The sequence below is a fragment of the Callithrix jacchus genome, chromosome 6 (genome assembly GCF_049354715.1).
Source record: "Callithrix jacchus isolate 240 chromosome 6, calJac240_pri, whole genome shotgun sequence".
NCBI lineage: Eukaryota > Metazoa > Chordata > Mammalia > Primates > Cebidae > Callithrix > Callithrix jacchus.
Genome location: NC_133507.1, coordinates 150,734,489 through 150,760,181, shown reverse-complemented (window position 1 = coordinate 150,760,181; position 25,693 = coordinate 150,734,489). Strand labels below are relative to the sequence as shown.

The 25,693-nt window shown below is 39.9% G+C and overlaps 1 protein-coding gene across 5 annotated transcripts in view; it reads left to right on the top strand.

Moving 5' to 3' along the window:
- The window catches only part of PID1 (phosphotyrosine interaction domain containing 1), a 246,446-nt gene that overhangs the window by 31,176 nt on the left and 189,577 nt on the right, over positions 1–25,693 (top strand). The window contains exon 1 of one of the 5 annotated variants that reach the window (XM_078328757.1): positions 1–25,672. This exon is cut by the window's left edge and continues 4,613 nt beyond it. The exons of the other annotated variants lie outside the window; for them this stretch is intronic. The gene's annotated coding sequence lies outside the window, so the exon portion shown is untranslated. The remainder of the gene's footprint in view (positions 25,673–25,693) is intronic. 5 annotated transcript variants of the gene reach the window in all.

Sequence of the window (25,693 nt, the reverse complement as noted above, 5' to 3'; positions counted from 1 at the left end):
GTGAAAAATATTAACTTGAAGATTCAAGAACCTTTGCAAACCGTAAGTGGGAGACATGCAAAGAAAAGCACACTTTTGTTTTTTGGGCAATAGTAAAAATGCTGAAAGTCAAAGCAATGAGGTAATCATGACAACAGTGAGAAAAAATTCATTATATACAGAGCAATGATGAATGTTCACTAACTTATCAGAAATAATGGAAAGCAGAAGGCAGTGGCAATGACTTGTTTTAAGTGGTGAAAGAAAAGAACAGTCTGTCAACCCAGAACTCTATATCCAGAGAAGATGCACCACAGACATGAAAACAAGATGTTTTGCTTACTTAGTTTGAGAACCTCTGAGTTACACAAAGCTAAGCAGATTTCAGTGCTGTATGACTTCTCAGTAATAGAGAAGTTCTAAGAAAAGGATGGCACATTCCCTGATATCCAAGTTTTTGTGGACCCTAAATAATTTATTCACAGAATGTCTCAGGGGGTTCATTTTATTTGTAAAACATTTCTAGAAATACTAAGCTTCAGGAATGGAATTTGATATTTATTCTTCATTTTTATTTTCATGATATTGCCAGGATGATTTTGGAAAATAATTAGCAGTGTATCTCTTTGTGTCTGTAATAATGAAAATGTGGCATTTTACCTACATGTACTTTTCTTTATTCTAACAACACTTTCAGAGTTGAATGGCTTTGGGCTATTGCCAGGTGAAATACTTTCCAGCAGGGCGAAGTGGTTCAGTGTCACCTTGTTGGACTATTTAGATATAAATGAAAATAGAACTCCCACCTAGAGTTTTCAATGCATATTTTATGAGTATAATAGTGCCAGGAATATAGATTAAGTTGGATTACAATAAAATCATTATCTTTTATGTCTCCGTCTTGTATTTATGTGTACTCTTATGTGTAGTTTAAACATGGAGTGTTACAAATTAATGCTACCAAAACCAAGTTGTAAAAGTAGTCCAGAAGTACATTGTGAATGACTTAAGCCATCTAATTAAAATAAAATTTCAATGTCTTGAAATAATTTAGTGAAGGATTAGTGCCTTAAACTTCACTGCTGCTGAACATGACCTTCTCTTTGAATATATTAGAAAATGGAGCTTAAGAGATCATCATTCGAAAAGTTTATTGTGAAATTTTTTTGCCTTCATCCCCTATTCTTAAATCCAGTCATAGTTCCCTAGATGTCTAGCATATTTCCTTTCCACAGCAGAGCTTGAAATCTCTACACAGCCAACATTGAGGCTCGCAGGCTCTCACCACATTAGTGTTGATTGACACAGGGTGTGCTTTGTCGTCTTGTCTGTGACTGTAAAGGGCAAAGTGGACATTCCTCTCTTGGTGTTTTTCCCTCACTCATTTCCTCTAGGAATTTGTGAGTCTCTGTCTCTTTTCCCTCTCAACCAAAGACTTCCAACCAACGACTATAAACTTCTTCTACAGCAGTGGTTCTCTAATTGGTCCTCAGATCTTCAGCATCTGTCACTTGGAAACTTGTTATAAATTCAGTTTCTTAGCCCCTCCCACCAGCTTACTAAATCTGAAACTCTGGGAGTGCAGCCCAGCAATCTGTGCTTTAACAAGCTTTCCCAGAGATTCTGAGTCTCTATGAAGTTTGAGAACTTGTTCTCTATAGTAAGAAAAAACTTTTGTATTATCTTTTTCATCTTTTTGTTTGACAACAAAGGCAAAGCAGAATTTAAGAGTTCTTGGTGGTAATAGTAGTGTGGTGTTGAGTAAACCACTTTTCAAAGTAAATGATGCATTTTAAATAATAACAATAATTAGTAGTAGTATCTTCACAATATTCTTGAGGTCATGACCAATGCTATTGCTGTGTTACCGTGAGGAAACAGGTTGAGGGAAGAAGTTGGCCAAAGTCAAGGTGTTTAGTAGTGGAGCCAGGATGATGCTGCTGGTTTGACCAGTACTAGCACCCAGGCTGCAGCCCACTTGGTGATGCTCTCTGAGACATCATGTAATGCCTGTCTCCTCTTATCGCTGCTCATATCCTCCCTGTGAGGCCAGACACTTACTTGTTTCTTTTTAAAAATGCAAGGGGTGGAGTGAAAGTTCATATCTTTATAGATGAACTCCTGTCTTTCTCACTCATTTGTAGACTATCCCCACTCCCAAACTGATAGCCAAAGCTACCTTGATCAAGGAGAGGGGATGTTGTACGTTATTCATGGTGCAAACAAATGTTTATGGCCTCGCTTCTTATAAGTACTGTGTGCTAATCAGTTGTGCCACTGGAGCTGCAATGGTCTCTTTTGTTTCAAAAGTTTATCTCTTTCTGGAATTAATGAATTCACTGGCCAATTTATCTTTGGGCTCTGGCTTGCAGTTTTTGAAACTTTCCAAGCTCAACTGAGCGATGACGTGGTTTGGCACTTTAAATCACTAATATATATAAAGTTGGATGATTTTGATAGCAATTCATGCTTGAATAAAGTCTTTATCCTACTGAGTTATGGTCCCCACCCCACCCTTTTAAAAAAACTTTACTGAGTGATTAGAGGCAGTCTTTCGAATTCTACTCATGATAATTGAGGGATTTATCTGACCTCTAAGATGTATTTATTTTCTTGACCATCAAGGAAATAATAATGTTTTAAAGAATGAAGACAATCCATGTGAAATGGAGAGAAAGGAACTACCTAAAATGAAAATGTGATCATATTTTAACATAAAAGTGAAACCTTAAAGTAACCTTCAGAGTTACTAATTAGTTTGGTGCTAGCTCCACTTTTTCTACCATGTAGATTTCATTTAGGAGAGGAGAGTAAAAGAACATTAATTAAAATTGGAATGATTAATTTCATTGTGTGTCAGTATAAATTAATTTCAGTGTCAGTATAAATTAACTCCAGTGTTAGTAATTCCATAGACTTCCTTTCCATGGTTTACTACAATAATTGAGAATTTATCAGTCATTCTGATACCAGAATTCAAAAAGGCATTTATACGTGCTTGTGTGTATGGGATGGGTAAAGGACATGAAAATGTATAGATATTTAAGAAATGTCACTTGTACTCCAATTTTTTATTTATGTTAGAATAGCCTTGGATTTTAAACAAAATATCTATTTAGAATGTTGCTCCTTCACCTCCTTCTCTAACTAGTCCCTTTTCTTCTTTCTCTCATCACTTACAACTAGAAACAAATGAAGAGCTTTGCACATGCCAGAGATTAAAAGACGTTTTTTTCTATAGTACAAAGTGATTTTTTGTGCAAATAATTGCTATTTCTTTCATCAAAACAGTGTTCTGTCTAGAGAATAATGTTAGTTAGGTCAGTTTGGTGTGGCAATATTTATAGGGGATATGCTTGAATGAATGAAAATGGTAAGTGGGTATGTTCACATAACATTTGTTTGCTTCTCTCATCCACCAAGGGAATTCATAACCGTAGTGCTCTTTTTATGTGTTAACTGCCTCATTCTGCAACATTGACAGGTGTTGGTGACTCCATATTTTTTCCTAAGTCCTTGAACATATTCACAGAAAGAATAAAAGTTTAGTTTGGGTTTCTATTGCTATTCTCTGGATGCAAAAACATTCCCTAGTTCCTAAAATTGATAATTTTCTTAAATTACTCATGACCTACCATGTAGTTCTTCTGTTTGTTTTAATTTCTTAATATGGGGTAATATTTTACAAGATTTTCAAAATACTTAGATCCTCATCTATATTAGAAGTCAACGTGTGTGTGCGTGTGTATGTATGTGTGTAAAGGAGAAGGGAGTAGGCTGAGCCTTGTGGGACACACTGCCTGATGTTGTAGTATGAACAGTTATAAATAATATATGAGCAAGTGGGTGTGGCTGCATTTACATAGACCTTTAATATATAAGAGGTGTGGTGCTGGTTTGGAACTGGGTGTAGTTTACGTACTCTGTGACAATTACTGTGGCTCTATCTGTCTTCTGTAATCCACCTTCTTCCTTCTACCTGGAGATAATCAAATGCTTTCTTCCTCCTCCTCCTCCTCTTCCTCTTCTTCTGCTTCTTCTTCCTGCTTCTTTCTTCTTCATTTTTCCTCAAGTTATATTCTCCACATTTGCAAGCTTTCTTATCTGCTCTCTCTCTGCTCTTCTTTTAAGATTCCTTTGTAAGATGTGAAGATGACCTGGTGGGAGCCTCTTTCCCCACTGATAATCAGGGTTTATTCAGTTGGTTTGACTGTCCAGACTGGGCTGCTGCTTTCTTACCATTCCAGGTAAGTTCCTCCTGAAATTGCACTCCCAGGAGAAAATGGTGACCTTCTCAGAAGAAGGTGGCTTCGCTTCTTGACAGTGGGAGAACCATCTTTATGAAGCGCTGACTCACCACTGTATCTGGAAAGGAATGCCCAACTCTCCAAATCTCTTGGAAGTTTCTTGACCTGCCATCATGAGGTGGCCCCTGTTCCTCCCTTTTCTTCCTTCTGTTCCTCACTTTTCTTTGGGGGTGAGTTTATGTTAAGGAGACCTCTATGCTTAAAAGAGGGCCTCTTTCTTAAAAGTTTGTACCTGACTTGACCCTATGGGTGACTGTCTAAATGTAACATGGTTTTTCCAAAGCTGAAAACTATTGCTAATATGGTCATAGAGTAAGTTGTTGGTAGACTTTGATGCTCATCTAGCCTCAACAGGTCATCTTCGGGGTCATGTGCTGCCTCACATCTCAGGGAGTCTTGTTCCAAGATAATATTCATATCCCTTCTCCAAAATACAGGCTGTGGTTTTCCACTCCATTAAATAACTACTGAAGAATAAATGTCTTCGTGTATTTTGCCAAATTTGCCACAAGCTGCTTTTTGCATTCAGCTAGTCATGGGTTTTTTTTATTCCCTGCCCGCCTGGCCCCCCATCCTGAGGTGCCTGGAAGCCATCATGTTGAATCTCTTTCCTTGGAGGTCCTTTTGGCAGACGTCTCTTCTTGCTTCAGACTGGAATGCCGATTAGCCAGTTTCTTGGAATTATTTTAATCTCTCATCTCTCCAGCCCATCCATTTGAAGTAGCTAACAGGACCACAATGTCACCACATGAGCTCACCCTTTTCCTTGCTCAAGAACAATGATGATACTTGTCAGTGATTGCAACAGTGGAGGAAAGTGTCAGTGCCAGTGTTCCAGTGGCTATTTCAGGGATTAATTTTAGCATTTCTAGAAAGAAATAGTTCAAAAGTCAGGGAAAAGACATAAAAATAAATCTTAAACAAATTTCTAATAGGAAAAAAACCCCACATAAACATATTACAAATCACCCATCTAGCTACAGTTCACTCTCTTATATCCTTTGCCCTTCTGTGTCTCCTTGGAAGTTACCACCTTCTGAGGTCTTGGTCAACAGACTTCAGACTCTTCCTGCTCTTTTGCTCCCTTGAGTGCAACTTTCAGGACCACAGCCTGTGGGCAGCTCCTCGGCTCTGCCTGAGGCTCTGAGTAGAGTTGCTGTGGTTTTGATTGATTTCTCCTCCTGAATTCCACCTTACTTTTTCTTTTCTCCAGTGGAGAGACTCACTGCTTCTTAGAGCTCTTCCCGCTACAGGTGTCAATCTTTTGATGGCTTTTCAGGGGCTGGAGGGAGAGAGCTGTACATGTAGGAGCTGAGTGGTGAAGAGGAGCAGAGAAGCTTAGAGAGAGGGTGGGAGAAAGACTTGAGAGGGGCAAGGAAGGGGACAAAAAGCTGTTGATTGGAGGCTGAAATAAGAGTATCCCAACAGTTATTTCTGCACTCAGAATAAAGCATAGTGCGTTTGATTACCAGGATTTAGAAAACTGAACTTGTAGCCACTAATGATGTAAGAATAGCTACTAATATTTATGAAGGGAGTTTTTATATTTAATATTTAGTATCAGGCACCATGCTAGGTGCTCTGAAAACCCTATGGTCTTTCAAAATAGGCCCTTGTTTGATGGTCAGTCATTATCAGAAACTCCAGACTTGCCTACTGGTCCCATTAGCTCTCTCTTCAGTCAAAGAAATGATTACATGTCCAGTAGGCAAATGGCCCCACATTCCCACCCTAATACCTGAAATTTGAGGACGTTCCATGCATTAGTTTCTGTTATGGGTGTAATAAATTATCACACATTTAATGGCTTAAAATGGCACAGATCTGTGATTTTACTGATTTGGAAGTCAGAAGCCCCAAATGAATCTCAGTGGGCTCAAATCCAGGTCTTGATAGGGCTGAGTTACTTCTGGAGGCCGGAGGGAGATGCTGTTTTCTTGCCTTTTCAAGCCACCAGAAGTTTCCCTGCCCACATTCCTCGGCTTGTGGCCCCCTTTCTATACTCAAAGGTACTTGCATCTTCCTCACTTGGCATCGCTATGAGACTGACTTGTCTTCTTCTTTCTTCTACATTTAAAAGACACTTGAATTACATTGAACCCCCTGGCTAATCCAGGATAATGCTCATACTTTAAGGGATTAACAACCTTACTTGACCACCTTTAAAACCTGTACCTGAAGTCTAGCTGGTCTTCTTTTTGTATTTCTTTCACGGCCCTCCATGGTTTTATGTTTTATTTGTATTCTCTATCTTGGCTCAATGTCTCAAATTCCTCTTTATTTTTCAAAGTTAAATTCAAGTCATATCCTTTCCATGAAGCACTGGCTACTCTGGTCAACATGCTGCATGCTGGCCTCTCCCCATATCTTGGATAATCTTTGGCATATGGTGTTCAACATATTTATTAGGCATTATATATTATTTCCTGGGTATTTTCTGTATGTCTTAGCCTTCCAAGGCATATGCTTCTTGAGACAAAGGATATTTTTGTGGCTTTTCTAACATGATGCATTGTTGTTAATACTCAATAAATGTTTGTTGATTGGCTAAAGGTGAGTCTATAGAAATATATGAGACACACGCTTGGTAGGAGAGGTTTCCTCATTGTATAATAACCATAAAAAGAATCTAGCATACTGAGTATTTTCAGTTACCTGGACTTCGAGACCTTCCTTTCTATACCTCTTTTTTCATCTTAGTCTCCCAGCCTCATCCCTACCCTGCCATGCACATCTAGAACCATTTAGCTGTTCAAAAGACCTTATGATGACATGCCAGCTGGCCTTTACCTTCTAAAAGTTCTCATATTACAAAATGTATTATTCCCATCCTGTTGTTCTCTTTGCACATTTAAAATCTCTCATTCCAGCTTTGAACAAGTAACCCAATTTGAATAATTCATATGATATTATGAAAGACATAAGGCAATTTTAACCATTCTGATCTTTTATTTTCTAACAAATATCTTCTTTAAAAATCTTAAACTGAGGAATTTATGTGGTTTATGAAAACATCCGCTGCCTTCTCCCCTTGCCCTTTCTGCTAATGAGTCTCTTGGCACTTCCCATCGAACAGTTCACAGCTCTGCTTCATTGAGAAATGGAACACACACTTGTTTTAGTGGCCACACTATGATGGAAAAGCAGACTTGAGAAACATATCCTCCACTCTCAACTCAGAGTGACTTTCTGTTGCTTTAGTTTGCATTGTATATCTCACATGCTTTCTTCAGCAATTTCTTTCCTGTAAGTATGAATACACACACACCTACACACAGATTCATGTAAATATGTATATATTCATTTTTGGTCAGCCAGTCAACAAACATTTATTATTAACAATAGTGCATCATGTTGCAACATATATATATGTATATATATGAATGTATATGTACATAATACGCATACACACACAAATTGATGTGATTTTGTTGAGTGGAGATGGGGGAGGTTGGAAAAGGGAGGGGAACGTTAGGGGACACTATATTCCTACCTCTGATTTCCTTCTCTGCATACATGTTGAGGAGTGTTATAGTTTGAATGTGTCCCCTCAAAAATTCAGGTGTTGAAACTTAATGGCCAAAGTGATGGCATTAAGAGGGACCTTTAAGAGGAGGTTAAGTCATGAGGGCTCCTCCCCTCTTGAATGGGATGAAGAGCCTTATAAAAGGAGCTTCCTGCAGTGTTCAGCCTGCCCTTTTGCCTTCCACAGTGTGAGGACACAGCATTCCTTCTTTCAAAGCGCCACAGCTCTCAAGACAAAGAAACAAGCCTGCACCTTGATCTTGGTCTTCCTAGCCCCCAGGACTGTGAGAAAAACAATTTCTGTTTTTTACAAATTCTCTGTTCTGTGGTATTTTGTTCTAGCAGCACAAACAGATTAAGACAAGGAAGTTAAAGAAGAGATGTGGGACGTAGGTTTTGTAAAATGCCATCACACATCTGGACTATTGAGACACGTCCATGGCAACATGAATGATCGAAACCTGATTGTGGGAGAAAACTGACCAAAGTTTGGGAGCTCCAGTTGAGAGAGTGTTCTTCTGTTCTTCTGAAGTACCTCTGAGTGACTCCAAAGTCACATGCATTTGGTTTTAGCCTTGAGTCTGCTACTTTGTGAGTGGTGTGACTTTGAACGGGTCTCTCAGAGTGCCTGGGCTCCATTGTCATCATCTGTAAAATGGGGCTGATAGTACTTACCTTGAAGGGTTAGGGAGAGCAGAGGTTTAATGCCTGCTACCTGCTTGGTATTAAGTAAGTAGGATACATTGTTTCTGTGACATATTCATGTGATCATACATTCCCAGAATGACTTCATGTGCAAAGGGATCTGCTTCAAAGAGGATGGGGCAATTCACTGTGAAAATGACTGCAGAAGACCAAATTTGGTGCTTGATGAATTCCCGATAGACTAAAGGGAGTTCACTGGATGAGGGCTGTGTGCTTTACTTGACCAAACTAGCCTGCACCTGAGTTGAACTCATGGGTTGCGTTGGCTGCTAGTTGAACTGTGAGAGTTTTCTGGGATCTTGGTGGCCTCTAATCCCATCTCCAGGTGGACAGAGACGGGCTGAGGCCCAGATGTGTTGGCCACTGTTCCTGGCCCTGGGTGATTAGGCTTCCACTGGGACACTGGCTGGGGTGAGAACTTAGCAGCTCATGTGGCTGTGGTGGCTTCATTGCTGGACGTGCCTTACTGTTAAAAAAGTAACAGGGGTTGACTGATTTCCACAATTTCTTAGGAGGTATTGAGGAAACTTAAGTTTAATAAACATTGCTGAGTGTTACATGTAACAAAAAAGCAAATCAAGAGAAATGATAGTATATTTTATATGCTTATATTCTGTATTTTATACTGTGTTTACATATACTTGCAAGCATATGCACTCTATAAACATTATATACATGTGTGTGTGTGTGTGTGTGTGTGTGTGTATAAAATATGTCCCTTTGGAAATTATAATGTGCTGTATTTGAAAAGTAGACTGTGATTTGATATGTAAAATGAAAAAACTAACTTGTTTTCATTCCCAGTAATTCAGACAAACCTTCACAAGCAGATACTACAAAGGCTCAAAGGCAGCCGTAAATTCCTCTTGTTTATTTAAATCCCATTAGAGTCCACACTTGTGAAACAAATGTGGAAAATCCTATAGCTGACAAAGCAGATGACTTAAGGGGGCTTTATACCAAAGAGGCTTATGGGAGTTATTCACAGGAGAACTTCCTATTGTAAGAGATAAACAAGCTTTGGATATGAGTGGAGTTTAATCTGAGTGTGCATACCGGCCAAGAAGGGTTCATATTGCAGAACTTACCAAAGAATCTCAGCACTTTAAAACCCTAGTGGTTTCTGCTTCGCTGACCAAAGTTTATTATTCTAGTCAGTCAGTCTCTGTCCCTCTCTCTCCTTTCTTTCTGATGGTGAAGTGCAATATGGTGTCTGCTTTTGGCACCAAATTACAGTTCTGAGCACCTTTAATTTACCCAAGGATACAACTAAAAACTTCCTGACAATGTATTAGAAACAATTACTCTCTTTAGATTGGCGCCCTTTTTCAGGCCAAGGTTAAACACTGCAATTAGAAAAGTGTGTAAGGAATGGATTAAGATGTCAGGAAAAATATCAAACTGGAACAGTTGTTTTACTTCAGAAAGTCTTAGCAGAGCTCTCTCCCAGCATGCCTTGTGTCTTTGTAAAAGTCTTAATGTGGACCATATGTGTAAATAGAAGAACTAAATAAAACTTAATAGATCACCTGAGTCAAATTATTGACTAAAACATCTGCTTTAAAGCCAAGTACAAATGTGCTCGTTATAGAATCAGCAGGTGGTGATGTAGGGTACATGAAGCAAAGAGGATTTCTTAGTTTTGAAATTCTGAAGGTGAAACCGAGCTCCACCAGGAAAGGAGCACATATGGGAGAAGACAGGTGGGAGATGAGGGACAGAGCCATCTGAAAGCCTGTGGATTTCTGACATTTGAGTTGTCTGTATGCTGGAACATTTTGATATAAGGAAAATTTTGTAACAGTATTTAAAATTACTATACAGTGTTGGTAACAATGCTTTATTATTTTTCTTTTCCTTTTCTTTTCTTTTTTTGAGACAGAGTTTCTCTCTTGTTACCCAGGCTGGAGTGCAATGGCGCGATCTCGGCTCACTGCAACCTCTGCCTCCTGGGTTCAGGCGATTCTCCTGCCTCAGCCTCCTGAGTAGCTGGGATTACAGGCACGTGCCACCATGCCCAGCTAATTTTTGTATTTTTAGTAGAGACGGGGTTTCACCATGTTGACCAGGATTGTCTCGATCTGTTGACCTCGTGATCCACCCGCCTCGGCCTCCCAAAGTGCTGGGATTACAAGCGTGAGCCACCGCACCCGGCCTTATTTTTATTTTCTTGATTCAGGGTCTCATTCTGTTGTCCAGGCTGGGGTGCAGTAGCGCTATCACAGCTCACTGCAGCCTCAACTTTCTGGACTCAGATGTTTCTTCCACCTCAGCCTTCCGGGTAGCTGGAGCTACAGGCGTGCACCACCACACCTGGCTAATTTTTCTTTTTCTTTTTTGTAGAGATGGGGTTTCATCTTGTTGCCCAGGATGATCTTGAAGTCCTGAAACATTGCTTTTAAACGTTTTCTTTTTGGGGGGTCAATGCAAGAACATCCAATTGCAATCCAGTTGTAAGCTGGAATAAAAATAAACATGATGCATGACATAAAAAAATGCAGTGCAATGTGAAGTCTGGGAGGCCACAGTAGCTTCAAAGTGAGCTTGCTGGCCGCATTCTGAGAGAAGGTGGTACTGTTGTAGAAAATGTGTGCTCCAGAGCAAAGGGTGGGCTTTATTGCTGGTCATTCATTCCTTCATTCATTTACTCACAAATTGTTACTCAGCTCCCACTAAAAGTCACAGTCTTTACTACACACATAGACTTAGTGATGGCTTCACGCTGTCCTAGATGACAATGAGACTAGGTTGAAAAGGGAATTCAGTGGACTATGTCTCCGTTATCTAATCTGATGAGACCCTAAGCCACAGTCTTCCATATCTCAAAGGCATTTCATTGAGATAAGCTGTATTTCTCACACCATGTCATGTAAAGAACCAATAAGGAATATGTTCTCTCCTCAAGGAGAATTGTATTTTTCACAGGCTTCAAAACTGCCATTTTGCTTAAGCTAGAAGTATCTCTAATCATGGGATTTCAGGAACAAATGGTATTTTTGTGGATAAAATGATATTTTCATTAACCTCTAAGATCATTTCAGGAAAACAACTACCAACATGGTTTTAGCAGATTTTTTTTTTGTTTAAATTTGAAAGAGTGTTAAATTATCTATCCACATATGTTTCTGGATATTTATAAACTGCACATATATACACATAAAAGGATGTACCCATTAAAAGGAGGATGTGCCCATTAAAAGGTGGGTGTTGAACAATGAGAACACATGGACACAGGGAGGGGAGCATCACACACTGGGGTCTGTGGGGGGAACTAGGGGAGGGACAGTGGGGGGTGGGGAGTTGGGGAGGGATAACATGCAAAGTGCCAGATACAGTTGATGGGGAGAAAGGCAGCAAACCACATTGCCATGTATGTACCTATGCAACAATCTTGCATGTTCTTCACATGTACCCCAAAACCTAAAACACAATAAAATACATATTAAAAAAACACATTTAAAGCAGAACATTTATCAATACACTCATATCCAAAACTATGGGTTAAAACTCTTCAGTATATTGCCATTCAATCTATAATTTCTCACTATGCTTTTAAAAAATATCAATCTATATATTTGCAGGATATATATATACAAACACATATATAATAATTAAATTCTTTTTGTGATTATGTGATCTGCCTAAATATATGTGAGGCTTGACATGAAAGTAAATATAAATACAAATTGTTATTACCAGTTGGATTGTCCTAGGCATAATGATTATCTTAGATTTGGAATACTTAGTTTACAGAACTTCTCTTTTGTGGATTAACAATTGTAACAGAAAAACGACTACACCTAGTAGAATCCCTTGTCATAGTCGTATCAACATGTAGGGATACAAGTTCTCATTAATGAAAAGTAGAAATGAATACTTGCTTGTATTGTTTTTATTTGCTCCACAAATATCCCATAAAAATTTCAGGTTCTTTCTCTCTTTCAATTCTCTTGGATTTGATGTGTTGACCTTCATCCTCAAGCATTTGCGTTTTGGGTACAGGATGTCTGCTTTCCAGCCACAATACACTGGTCCCTCAGTATCCCTGGGCAACTGATTCAGGACCTCTTATGGATACCAAAATCTACAGATGGTTAAGACCCTGGTATAAAATGGCATAGTATTTGCATATAACCTATGCACACCCTCCTGTATATTTTCCATAATCTCTAGAATACTTATAACACCTAATATAGTGTAAATGTTGTGTAAATTGTTGTTATACTGCATTGTTTAGAAGACAATGTCAAGGATAAGGTCTGTACCTCTTTAGTACAGATGCAATTTTTTCCACCAGTACTTTTCATCTGTGGTTGCTTGAATCCATCGATGCAGAACCCACAGATACAGAGGCCCAACTAAGTTTATGTTCAGAGGTGAAAAAAGGGCAAGGCATAGTACCCTTATGAGGGAAATAAAACTTTCTCCAGGAGGTCCCAGTAGAATTCTGTCTGCATCCCGCTGCCTGGTGGGCTTGTCAGAGCTGTATGGCAAACCTACCAAGCCTCTTGAGCGTTTCAAGCCTTTCAAGAGGAAGGCTGAGGTTAAGGGAATGGATAATTGCTACCCTGAAAGGTCTATAACTTTAGTAAATTGTGATTGCTGGTACTGATCTACTGTCCTTGGAAATAGTTGAAATGCGTAGATATAAGTAATTTGACCCAATGCTGTCCATCAGAACTTCCTATGATGATGAAATGTTCGATAATCCACACTGTCCAATATGGTAGCCACTGGCTAATGAGCACTTGAACATGCCTCTTGTGACTGAAGTGCAGATTTTAAATTTAGCTTTAGTAAATTTAAATTAAAGTAGTCATATGTTGCAAAGCTAGTGGCTATCATATTGAGCAACACGAGTTTGAGCATTTGACTAATTGAGGAGAGAAAGGTTGACATTTGGGAGGTCAAGTTCTTTTGTAATTATTTTATTAAAAAATCAAAATGTTCATTTTCTCAGGCATATGTGTTCAGTTTGCATTTATTTGTTTTTGCTTCACAAAGTCAACCAGAAGAACAATTTCTCTGCCTAAACACAGATTTCTTGAAAGTTTTTGCCGTAGAGATTGCTCTTTTATAGGTATGAAAATTCGACACTACTGAAATTAAAAAAAAAATTCTAAACACCCCATTTTCTTTCACAGTACTATTTCAGTGACAGTAGAACAAAATGACTTTTAAAGGGGGTCGTCTAACAGTTTGCATCCTTGTTGTCTGCTGTTGTATAAACTGGAAATATGTTTTTCCATCATGAAATGGTCCAATCTCTGAAAAGTGTTAGTTTATTTCGGATTTAATTTTATTTCTGGCAAGTTTCATGAGAAAGAAATACCAGAGGAGATCAGGGAACTTTCAGTATCATGAGTCCTTCCAGGCTCTGATTTTCTCGTACGCTTGGGTGTTGGTGAACATTCTGGCAGTGCTCTTTGGCCAAAGCTGGGATGGAATGAACATGGCCAAGCTGGAAGAATTCAGATCTCAAATGTGCTAATAGGAAACATCACTGGAGTTTGGAAGTCTAGCATCTTGGGTGGTGTCCCGTGGGCTTGGGAGGTGTCATCCTGTGCTAAGTTGTGTTAGAAGATAGGACATCAACAAGTCAATTTATCTTCCAGTTAGAATGTTCATTTTACTTTTAGGTTTAACAATATCTTTTGCTTTATGTTATATTCAGAACAAAAGCAGTGGGATGCTCTAATGAGAAATTCTGTACCTTTAAAAGCAACTGTTAAGCTAATTCTGGAAAGTTGGCAAGTGTGAGAAGTGCTTACTTTTGGATCAGGCCACAGATCTAGGTGGGTTGTGGTTACCACCACCAAAGTGTCAGACCCACGCTACTCAAGGAACCCTGAAGGCTTGGCTCACCAATTCAAACAAGGACTAAGATTTACATCACATCCTGGCTGGAAACAGATGGCATACTCAAAGATCAACTGAAGTGACTTTAAGAAAAGACCATTTACAGACATGTGGATAGGATTATGGGAATTAGTAGGAGATAATGAAACACTGAAGGCCAGCATCAATGGAAAGTTATTATGGTGCCTCATTGATATGGTTTGGCTATGTCCCCACCCAGATCTCATCTATAACTGTAGTTTCCATAATCTCCATGTGTTGTGGGATGGACCCAGGGGGAGATAATTGAATCATGGGGCCAGTTACCTCCATGCTGTTCTTGTGATAGTGAGTTAGTTCTCTAGAGATCTGATGGTTTTATAGAGAACTTTTCCTTCTTGACTCTCATTCCTTTCCCTGCTGTTGCCATGTGAAGAAGGATCTGTTTGCTTCCCCTGCACCATGATTGAAGTTTCCTGAGACCTCTCCAGACATGGTGAACTGTGAGTCAATTAATCCTCTTTACTCATAAATTATCCAACCCCAAGTATGTTTTTATTAGCAACATGGGAAGGGACTAATTCACTCATCCTGAAAGGGTCCGGTAGAGCTCTGGCTTTGGAAGAGAGGCCGCCAACTGGAGCTACATCCCTGGGTGCAGGAGAAGCAGCCAAGTGAACACACCCTGGCCCTGGAGGAGGGGTGGGTGAATAAATAACACCCTTATGTCTTTCTCCAGTTGCTTTTCTGTTCTTCCCATGTCTCCCATTGCCTGGCGCCTCTCAGAAGCCTAAGAGCAAGGGAAGAATGCAACCCATAGAGGATGGAGAATGACCCCTGAGGGTCAAGGAGAATAACTCATGCATTACTATAATTTATCCAGTGTGGCTCTGAGGGTACAGGCTGCTAAATACTTCCATAGACATTAGCTAATTCCATTCCCACTACAATCCTCATTTTCTAATGAGAAGACGGAAGCACAGGTTAGTTATGCATATTTCCTCAAATCTAGCAGCTGGTTAATGATCAAGTTAGTAGCCTGAACTGTCCTCAAACTCCCAGTCCAAGCTCTCACCTTTATGCTATGAGAAAGATGTGGAGATTTATCAGAAGTAGAAGTCATATAGAAACCAACCTTATGGTATGAAGTATAATCATAATATTGGGAAGAATACCCCTGCCTGACATTTCAGAGACATTATCTAAATTGAATCTCACCATGTTTTTGGGAGTTAAAAAGGTTAGGTATTGTTAACTTTACCTTACAGATGAAAAATAGCAAGGGTTCAGGCCAAATGACTTGCTACAAAACAGTATCTCAGGGCTGACATTTGAATATAGGTTTTTTTTTTTTAAATTTTGAATCCATTGGTCAGTCAAGTATACCACATTGCTAATTAGAAAATGCTGGCAGCAGGACAGTTTAATTAAATTAAGCCAAAACCCAAAACCAAATAGAAAACAAAAGCCATGTTATGTAGATATTCTGCTGGAGTATTAATATCGGTTTTATCTTATAGATCACTATTTTTAATTTTGTCCATTTTGAAAATCATACCAACAATGATGGTTCATTGTAAAAGAAGTGAATAAATAATAGATGACCCAAAAATAGTAAGGAAAATATTTGAATAAATGGGTAGCAATTACTTTAAAAAGTTAATTAAAAATTTATATGGTATATGAAATACCAGAGTTAATTCCAGATACAGAGTTAAATATAAATGTTTAATAGATGGAGAGACACTCAAAAGATAATGTGAAGGAAACAACCGACATTGTTGGGTCTCGTGTTTCCTGGGCACCAGTTGCAATGTAAGGGCTCAGAAAGAGTTTTCTTTTCCTCTGGCAGATACTCAATAATAGATCACTGTGTTCATTGGTAGTTGTAGTTTTAGTTCTTTAAGGAGTCTTCAAAGTGGCTTCCACAGGGGCTGACCTAATTTGCATTCCCCCAAACAGTGTATAAACATTCCTTTTTTCTCTGCATCATCACCAACATTGGTTATTTTTTAATAGTAGCTATTCTGACCTTGGAATACTACATAGCCACACACATGAATGAAATTATGTCCTTTACAGCAACATGGATGCAGCTGGAAGCCATTATCCTAAGTGAATTAATGCAGAAACAGAAAATCAAATACCACATGTTCTCACTTATAAATGGGAACTAAAGAGTGGGTACACCATGGACATAAAGGTGGAAACAATAGACAATGGGGTCTCCAAAGCCAGGAGGGAGGAAGGGGATCAAGGGTTGAAAAACTACCAACTGGGTACTATGTCCACTATTTGGGTGATGTGTCCAGTAGAAACCCAAACCTCAGCATTATACAACATATCTGTGTAACAAACCTGCATAGGTATCCCCTGAATCTAAAATAAAAGAAAGAGTTTTCCCACCTAAGACTTGCCACAGCTTTAGCTGGAGGTTACTAGCCACTTCACAGATGAGAAAACCAAGGCGCCTATGGCAGACAGTGTTGTAGCCCATTAGGAACTTTCATTATTTTGACTTCAGACTCCATATAGCTAAACCACCCTGGGGTCTTAAAATAATTTCCATCCTGACTTTTAGGATACAGTGAAGGAAGAAATTAGCGCTTCGTTTTATAGACTTGCTAGATTCCCACAAAGTGAACAATAGTATAGCTGAAAGCAAATAATAAAACATACTGGGAGAAAATTTGCATCAAATATGACAGTTAAAGGGTTAAATTTTGTAACAAATGTTTTAACGGATGCATCAGAAACATCATGTTGATATAGAACAAAGGGATATGAATAAACATTAGAATATGCTTAGTAAACACATTTGAAAAAAATTAAGCTTATTAATAATAAAAGAAATGCAGATTAAAATAATAATGAGATAGCATTTTGCATATTTCAAATGAATTATTGTGGGGTTTTTTAGTTGTTTTTTAGGCCAATACTAGGGAAATTACTAGACCCTTGGTATGGTGGCAATGGAATTTGTACAGCTTCTTTGGAAAAGCAATTTGGCAGCCATTATAAGGAATCGTAAAATTTCTGCACACTTTGACCCAGCCATCCCACTCCTGGGAATTTATCCTGAGGCGATTATTAAAAAGACAACGAAAGCCATGTGTAGGAAAATGTTAACTGCAGTAACATTTATAACAGTAAAAATTGGACGCCACCTAAAGGTCTCATAACAGGAAGTGATTTGGTAAATTATGGGTTTGTGTATTAGATTCTCCAGAGAAACAGAACCAATAGGGTGTGTGTGTGTGTGTGTGTGTGTGTGTGTGTGTGTATGTGTGAAGAGACTTTTTAAAATAAGCAATTGGCTTATATGACTTTGGAAGATGAGAAATCCAGGCCCAGGAGAGCTGATGGTGTAGGCTCCTTAGAAAACCTTGTTGGAAGTCAGGAGAAGACTGATGTTTAGTTCAAAGACAGTTGGGTCGAGAGAATAATTCTTTCTTACTCAACCCTGCATTCCATTCAGGCCTTCAGCAGGTTGAGTGATGTTTCTGTACCCTCGGGAGGGCATCCTGGTTTACTCAATTTTACTGACTCTAAACTTAGTCTCATCTAGAAGCACTCTCAAAGACACATTCAAAAATAATGTTTAACCAAACATCTGGGCACCCTGTAGTCCAGTTAAGTTGACACCTAAAATTAACTCTCTCAGTCTGTATAACCATCCAATTATTATAAAAGCCAGGTAGTAGTATGAAATACTAATGGTGTTAATTGAAAAGGGGAAGAAAAAATTTATAATATGTTTTAATTGCAAAAAGTCCACTTGTAGATTTGTATTAAGAATAAGTATGGAAAAATAAAAACAACAATAATGATCATAACAAGATGGGGAGGTTATGGCTCATGCAGACTTGTGAACATGTGGGCTTATTTGTGGCACTTTCAGGTGGCTCAGGGTAAGTGGAGTTCTGGGTGCATGAAGGGGAGTATCCTAAGATCACGCTGAATAGAAGATAGAGTTTTGTGAGGAAAGTGTTTGATACCTTCCTAGAGTTTGAACTTTGTTTTTATAGAAAAGCCATTGAAAATGTCATAAGAAGTAAATTCATAGTTGGAAAATTCAGACGATACTGAAGGCTTCTGAGTGGGAGAGGGGTGCTTAGGAGGACTTTGTAATGGTCTAGGCAGGAGGTGAGAGCCTTAACTAGTAATGGCAGAGTGGTGATGGAGAGGAGTGGAGTTGCTTAACAGGAATGTCATTGGGGGAATCCCCAGCATTTGCCTAGTGCTCAGATGTGGGCATGTGGGAAAGGAAGGAGGGAAGCAGGACTGCCAGTCTTTTGGCTTGGATGGATGTGGTTAAGAGGAATGGGGAGGGAGGCCACATGCCGGGCTTAATTCTGTTTTGAGTTCACTGGGAGTCGGGTCATCAAGAGATACCCTGTGTTTCTTCCACGAGATGGTTGGAACTTGGGTCTTTTTCTTGGGAGAAAGAGAATGGTGGTGGAACTTGTGCATGATGATTTGTTGGCAGAGTTGAAATTGGGTGATTGTGAGATGCCCAGGGAAACTGATTATCAGGAGGAAACAAGATGGGTAGGGAAGTTAAGGTTTACAGATGGAAAGAGGCATTGATGAACAGCTGGGGAAGGAGTAGTTTGAGGTAGATATGCAGATGGAATGAAGAGAAGGTCTCAAGTAAGAGGAAGTAGAAGATGAAGCCAAACAGAGCTGCAGATTTAGAAGGCTAAAGGCTCCTAGTGGCTTTTTGATAGCCTGTAGTACCTTGGACCGTGCAGGTTACAGTGGTGCATGGAGTAGGGACAGAAGTGGAGGAAGGAGCCAGAGAATGTGGAGTGAGAAACTAAAGGAAAGTGATGCCATAGATACATAGCTCTAAAGTACTCAGGACTTTCAGAGGCTTAAACATATGGTGACCAACTGTCCCACCTTGCCTGAGACTAAGGGTGTTTCCTGGATGTGGAGCGTTCATTCCTCAAATTAGAAAAGTCTTGGGCATACCAAGACAAGTTGGCCACCCTACTCAAAAGTGTGTAAGCTAACGTACCTGTTCTCTAAGCAGTTAAAGCTGGATGAAGATACCAGATATATGTACATGATGCTGTTCAGTAGCAATATAAGGGGACAAGTCTACACCGATTGGCCAGTTCAGTGGGACAGCAAGTTTGGAAATGTTTTTGAAAATATTTATAAGTTAAGGCAATTTGGTAAAATTTTGGGAAAACTGAGTTGAGTGTTTTTTTTTAATTTTTAAATTTTTTTTAGAAAAAAATATCAAGACAGAGTAACAAAATAAACCTGTAGTGAATAAAGCACTGGTATAAACACTGTCGGTTTTAAGCTAAATAGCTTCCTTATTGAGTTTTCTAATTACTGTTTGATTTACTTAGTTTTAATTTCACTCCAAAGGGAATAAAAACCTGTAACAACACCTCATTAATTTGCATTAATGCAGAGGTGGAGTGCTAGTTGATATGGACAAACCCTGAGTTTACAGAAGTTCAATGCTAATAGCCCCTCCATCCTAGAAAAGACCCAAGTTATGCAGTGGGGCCAACTGAACTCATAGAATCACCTCCTTGTTTGCCTGGCTGGGACCTGCCTGCCGCCATCCCTGGGTGTTGGAGTTCCCACCCCAGTCCAGTTCCGTGGCATAGGCTCCCAGTCACACTGCCTATTGGTTCACTGGAGTGTGTGGGCCATTGGAGTCCTGGCGTCCCACCCATGTGGGCTTGGGGCCAACTTCTGGCTCTCCATGACTCATTTTCCTCATTGGTTGTACAGTCCTTTTGTAATAATTAAAAGCAATGTTTGTGCAGTAAGGATGCCTCTCTGTCTGGGGCTCTTTCACCTGGCTGCTGGCCACCTGCTAGTTCTAGACAAGTCAGCCTATCTTTCCATGCCTCAGTTGTCTCTGTAAATGAAGTTTAACATGTTGTGGGAGCCTGGGCAACATAGTGAGATCCTGCCTATACAAAAAAGAAGAAATGAGATGGGTGTGGTAGAGTGTACCTGTGGTTCCAGCTACTTGGGAGGCTGAGGTGGGAAGATAGCTCTAGTTTGGGAGGTTGAGGCTGCAGTAAACTTTAGTTATGACACTGCACTCCAGCCTGTGTGAAAGTGGGGCCCTGACTCAAAAAGAAAGCCCTCAAAACAAAAGGACAAATGATCTCATGGAATTTACAGTTGGTCGCATATATAGAGTGCTTAGCTTAGTGTTCCCATACTTTTATTCTTAGTCTTTCTTCAACTATTTACTAGCTGTGTGACCTTAGACAAGTGTCTTTCTTGCTCTTCATTTCATTATCTACAATAGCAACAAAAAATAAATAAAAGGGGGCTTGGCCAGGCACAGTGGTTCACACCTACAATCCTAGTGCTTTGAGAGGTCCAGGTGGGAGGATCATTTAAGGCCAGTAAAACTTATAGACACCCTGTCTCTACGAAAAATGAAAATATTATCCAGGTGTGGTGGTGCACACCTGTAGTCCTCCTAGTGACTTGGGAGGCTGAGGTGGGAGGGTCACGTGAGACTAGGAGTTCGAAGCTGCAGTGAGCTATGATTGTGCCACTGTATTCCAGGCTGGGCTGCAAAGCAAGACTGATATGGTTTGTCTGTGTCCCCACCCAAATCTCATCATGAACTGTCATTCCCACAATCCCCACATTTTGTGGGAGGGACCCAGTGGGGGATGATTGAATCATGGGTGCAGTTTCCCCCATGCTGCTGTTCTTCTGATAGTTCTCACAACATCTGATGGTTTTATTAAGGACTTCCCCTGACTTCTCTCTGCACCTCTTGCTGTTGCTTTGTGAAGAAGGACATATTTGCTGCCTCTTCTGCCATGATTGTAAGTTTCCTGAGGCATCGTAGCCTTGTGGAACTGTGAATCAATTAAACCTCTTTCCTTCATAAAATACTCAGTCTTGGGTATATCTTTATTAGCAGTGTGAGAACCAACTAATACAGAGACCCTTTCTCTAAAAAAATAAATAAGTAAATAAATTAATTGAAAGGGCCCGAACTAGGTAATTTGTAGAGTCTTGCCCAGTTTTTGAACACTGTGTTTTCTGTACCATCAATTGAAGCTTGGACTGAGGTTTAATAAATGTATATTAGTGTGGTGGCTTGAGAAACTGGCTTCAGACGAAGATTTCAGTTTAACATATCCTGATCTTTGAAAGTGAGAATTTAGTTGAGGATGAAAGACTTTAAGAGGGTCTAGAAAGAAAAGAGTGTGGTTCAAGATTAGTCTGTCTTTATGCAGATTGATGCAGAGGGTTTCGGTTGTGTAAATCAATAGATTGGGCAGTGTGGGCTTCTTTGCCTGCATCTCTACTACTTATGTTCTCTTTGTTACCATAGCTCCTTCTTCCCCACTCTTCAATCTGGCCTACACCTTTGGACCTGGGCCATCACTCCACTCCTTCTTTCTTCCCTAATTCTCAGTGCTCCTAACCTGGTCTCTGTATGTGGACTCTGCTTTCAGACTGAGCTCATGCACTTTCTCTCTAATGCTGGGCATCCTGCCTATTTGCTTACCTGTCCTCTGAGACCTGTCTGCACAATCCTGCCTTTGGGTGATATGTCTATCCTCCAGATAATTGCTGACCCTGGTTTTGGCCTCTGTTCTGACCTGTGCTGTTGCTGGCAAGCTTCAGCTTGGCTCCATTATTGATTTCTACAGCATGTGCTGGAAGAATTACCCTGTGATTACGACTTGTGCAACTTGACGGTGTATAGACAGGGGTTGAATGGGCACAAAAGGAAATAAAACAAGTGAAGATTGTTAGTGATTTTTCTTTCTATATTTATTTTATTGTATGCTTTTATTTTTTTTGCTCAGGAAACAAAATTGTAGAGAAGTTATTTCAAGTGATAAAAAATTCATGAATCTATACAAGCCTATGTCGTGAACTTTTGTTTTAGTTCATGTTGAATCAACTCAATCAGCTAATATACTCCAGGCACTCTCGCAGGCCCCCTTTGGTCCACTGAAAAGGACTTAGTACTTTAGTGGTGGATAAAAATAGTAACCATTAATGAAAGTAAAGGACTATTACAGAGATAGATATGTACAAAGATTTTGGACTGCACAGCCGAGGAGACACTCACTTGTCTGGAGTTAGACTTGGGGAGTATTCCCAGCAGAAGTGACCATTAGGTTGAACCTTAACGGTCATTATAGGGCTGGGCACGGTGGCTTGCGCCTGTAATCCCAGCACTTTGGGAGGCCGAGGCGGGTGGATCACGAAGTCAAGAGATAGAGACCATCCTGGTCAGCATGGTGAAACCCCATCTCTACTAAAAATACAAAAAATTAGCTGGGCATGGTGGCGCGTGCCTGTAGTCCCAGCTACTCAGGAGGCTGAGGCACGAGAATTGCCTGAACCCAGGAGGCGGAGGTTGTGGTGAGCCGAGATGGCGCCATTGCACTCCAGCCTGGGTGACATGAGCGAAACTCCGTCTCAAAAAAAAAAAAAGATCATTATAGATGGAGAAAACAGTATAGTGGAAGACTCAGAGGAATGAAATATGTGTTAGAAATGGACAGGTTTGGGGCATTTGGAGGATGCATGAGAAGAAGATTAAGGAAGAAGGGTAGAATTAGGACCGTGTTTAGACCTATCTTGGAATCCTGTGAGAAGCAGATTGTCTGGTGGTGATGGGAATTCTTATAAAATTAGAATGAATTGACTCTAAGTGAGTTTTCACCATAAGGAGCTTGGGAAATAATGATTGTTCATTTCACATTGTGTATATTGATGTATTATTTGAAGCTTTTGGACATCTTCGATAGGACTAGTAATTCTGACTCCTCTTTGTAAATTACTGATTATATATTGACCTCTTCCAACCAGCCCTGCATTTGAGCTGGGTCTCACGTTTTCTGTGGCATCCTCCTTGTCTGCAGGTGGAGCTACCTGCTCCTCTCCCACCCTCCGTCTCTCCTTATTCTCTGATCCCAAGTGAGATTAATGAATCTTGTTTACTTCACAGTCAGGGCCAAGGAGAGGCTTTGAGTGAATCATTTCTGATTGTATTTCTTCTTGATGCTGTTTTCTTTCCAGAAAGGCACTATCATTAATTAAAGCAAAGTAAACAAAGCAAATCCTAAGCAGCTGAGCTTCATATTTTAAAAGACCCATAAACCTCATCAGCATAAAATAAATTAAATTTGGAGCTTACCAAGTGCACACTTTCATTTTGATGTAGTGTTCCACGCTCTGGATAGAATCTTCTGAAGCCATGCAGAGCTGAGACAGGGTTCCCTGTAGATCCTAGCCAAAAATGGGCTCTGTTCCCATTGGGACAGTCACTTTTTTGTATTAGTTTTCTCATTTGAAAAATGACATGCCAGTTTCTTGGTTTTGCTTATGGGCTTTGTGGTTTATTTCCTCCTCATAGGAGAAGCATATTTACAAAGAAATACTTTGTAAAAACTTTTATTTATTTTATTTTGTTTTTTACTTTGTAAGAGCTTGATAACTCCAAGATTATTCACCCATTTTTAAAAGGTGAAAACCGAAGGCCCTAATCTACTAACTCTAATTCATAGAATCTCCATCATTTTTTCTGCTCTTTTCTCTGAGACATGGTCATTCAGCTGTTGGTCATCTTGGTGGTAGTATATTTTTCTTCCTGTGAGTCCTTATCTATGCAGCTTTCTCATCCCACTGTTTTGGAAAGGAAAAGCATCAGAACACCTGAGACAATGATGCTGGATGTTGGAGTTGAGAAGCAGACTGGCAGTATCAAGCTCTGACCTGGGAGGAGAAGGCTTCCAATGAATCTGAGTGTCCAATTCTCCTCCACGGCTGCTGATGCATGTGACCCCTGGGCATGTTGAGAGGACCACGCAGCAAGCATCATATCTGCTGTTAGCTATTTTAAAAAGCCATCTTTGTAGTTCATTCTTCTGCTGCCTAGGAGTCTGCCCATGGGGTCACAAGGCCAAGTGCTGAAGGCTTCACCTTCCGAGAGCCTTTCTTCCTAAAGCTGAGTGTCTGGCTATCAAGCCAGAAAGGAGATGGGTCACTGAGGGGGGACATCCTCTTCCACAGGAAAAATGAGGTTTTTCCATACTTCTCCTGATTTCCAGACCACATTGTGTTGAGGTGATTCTGCTGTCTCGCAAAGGATTTGGACTTTGATGATATTTTTAAAGTATCTTTTCATTAGTTAGAAAGCATAATACAAGGCAGTACAAGTGGTTGACTGCGTTATGCATTACATTTTAACAGGTTGGTAAACCACCAGCAAGTTAACTGGAGATCATGGTTATGACTTAACTCTTCTTTGAAATTTAAAGCTTTTAAAAATCACTAATGGAAAATACTAACTTTTATTTACTTTATTCTGATTTTGTCATAAGATTTCTCTGTCGTATCTGTGCACATATTTGAACTTATAATAAAATGTGTTCCCGATTAGAAGCTAACATAGTTCATTTTGGAATTCAAGCCTACCCCTGCCTATACATACCCTTTTCATGAGAACTCTCCATTGTGGTCTGTTTGAGTGCTCAGTTGATGTAGGAAGGTCCAGGTGCACCTGCGTGGTCCCCCCCGCTCTGCTCATGGTCAAGTGGATTTGTGAGAATAAAGAAACATGCTGCAACTTAGTGTATTTAAATAAGTATTGAAAACTTTAAGGCGGTTGGGCGCGGTGGCTCAAGCCTGTAATCCCAGCACTTTGGGAGGCCGAGGCGGGTGGATCACGAGGTCGGCATATCGAGACCATCCTGGTCAACATGGTGAAACCCCGTCTCTACTAAAAAAAAAAAAAATTACAAAAAATTAGCTGGGCACGGTGGCGTGTGCCTGTAATCCCAGCTACTCAGGAGGCAGAGGCAGGAGAAGTGCCTGAACCCAGGGGGCAGAGGTTGCGGTGAGCCGAGATCGCGCCATTGCACTCCAGCCTGGGTAACAAGAGCGAAACTCCGTCTCAAGAAAAAACAAACAAACAAAAAAAAAAACTTTAAGGCAGAACTAAAGAGCACCAAAAGATAAATCAATACATGATACATTGAAGAAATGTATTACAAGTCATTTCACTAACATAGGTTCTATTCTCTTAATATGCAAAGTTTTTTCACAATCAATATGAAAAAGATAAGCAATCCAGTAAAAAATGGGCAAAAGACTCAAACAGAGTCACAGAAAGTACTGATTTTCAGTAAACATGCAAAGAAGTGTTCAGCCTTATTCAGTTAATAGGCTGTAAAACATAACAATAGAGTTCCCCTGCCCACCACTCCCCTCTGCTGTCTACCTAACAATGAGGCAAGGAGCAGTTAAAAAGCAGGATAGAGCCCATGCTGTTGGATGAAGGATAACAGGTGAGTAGCAGTTAAAAAGCA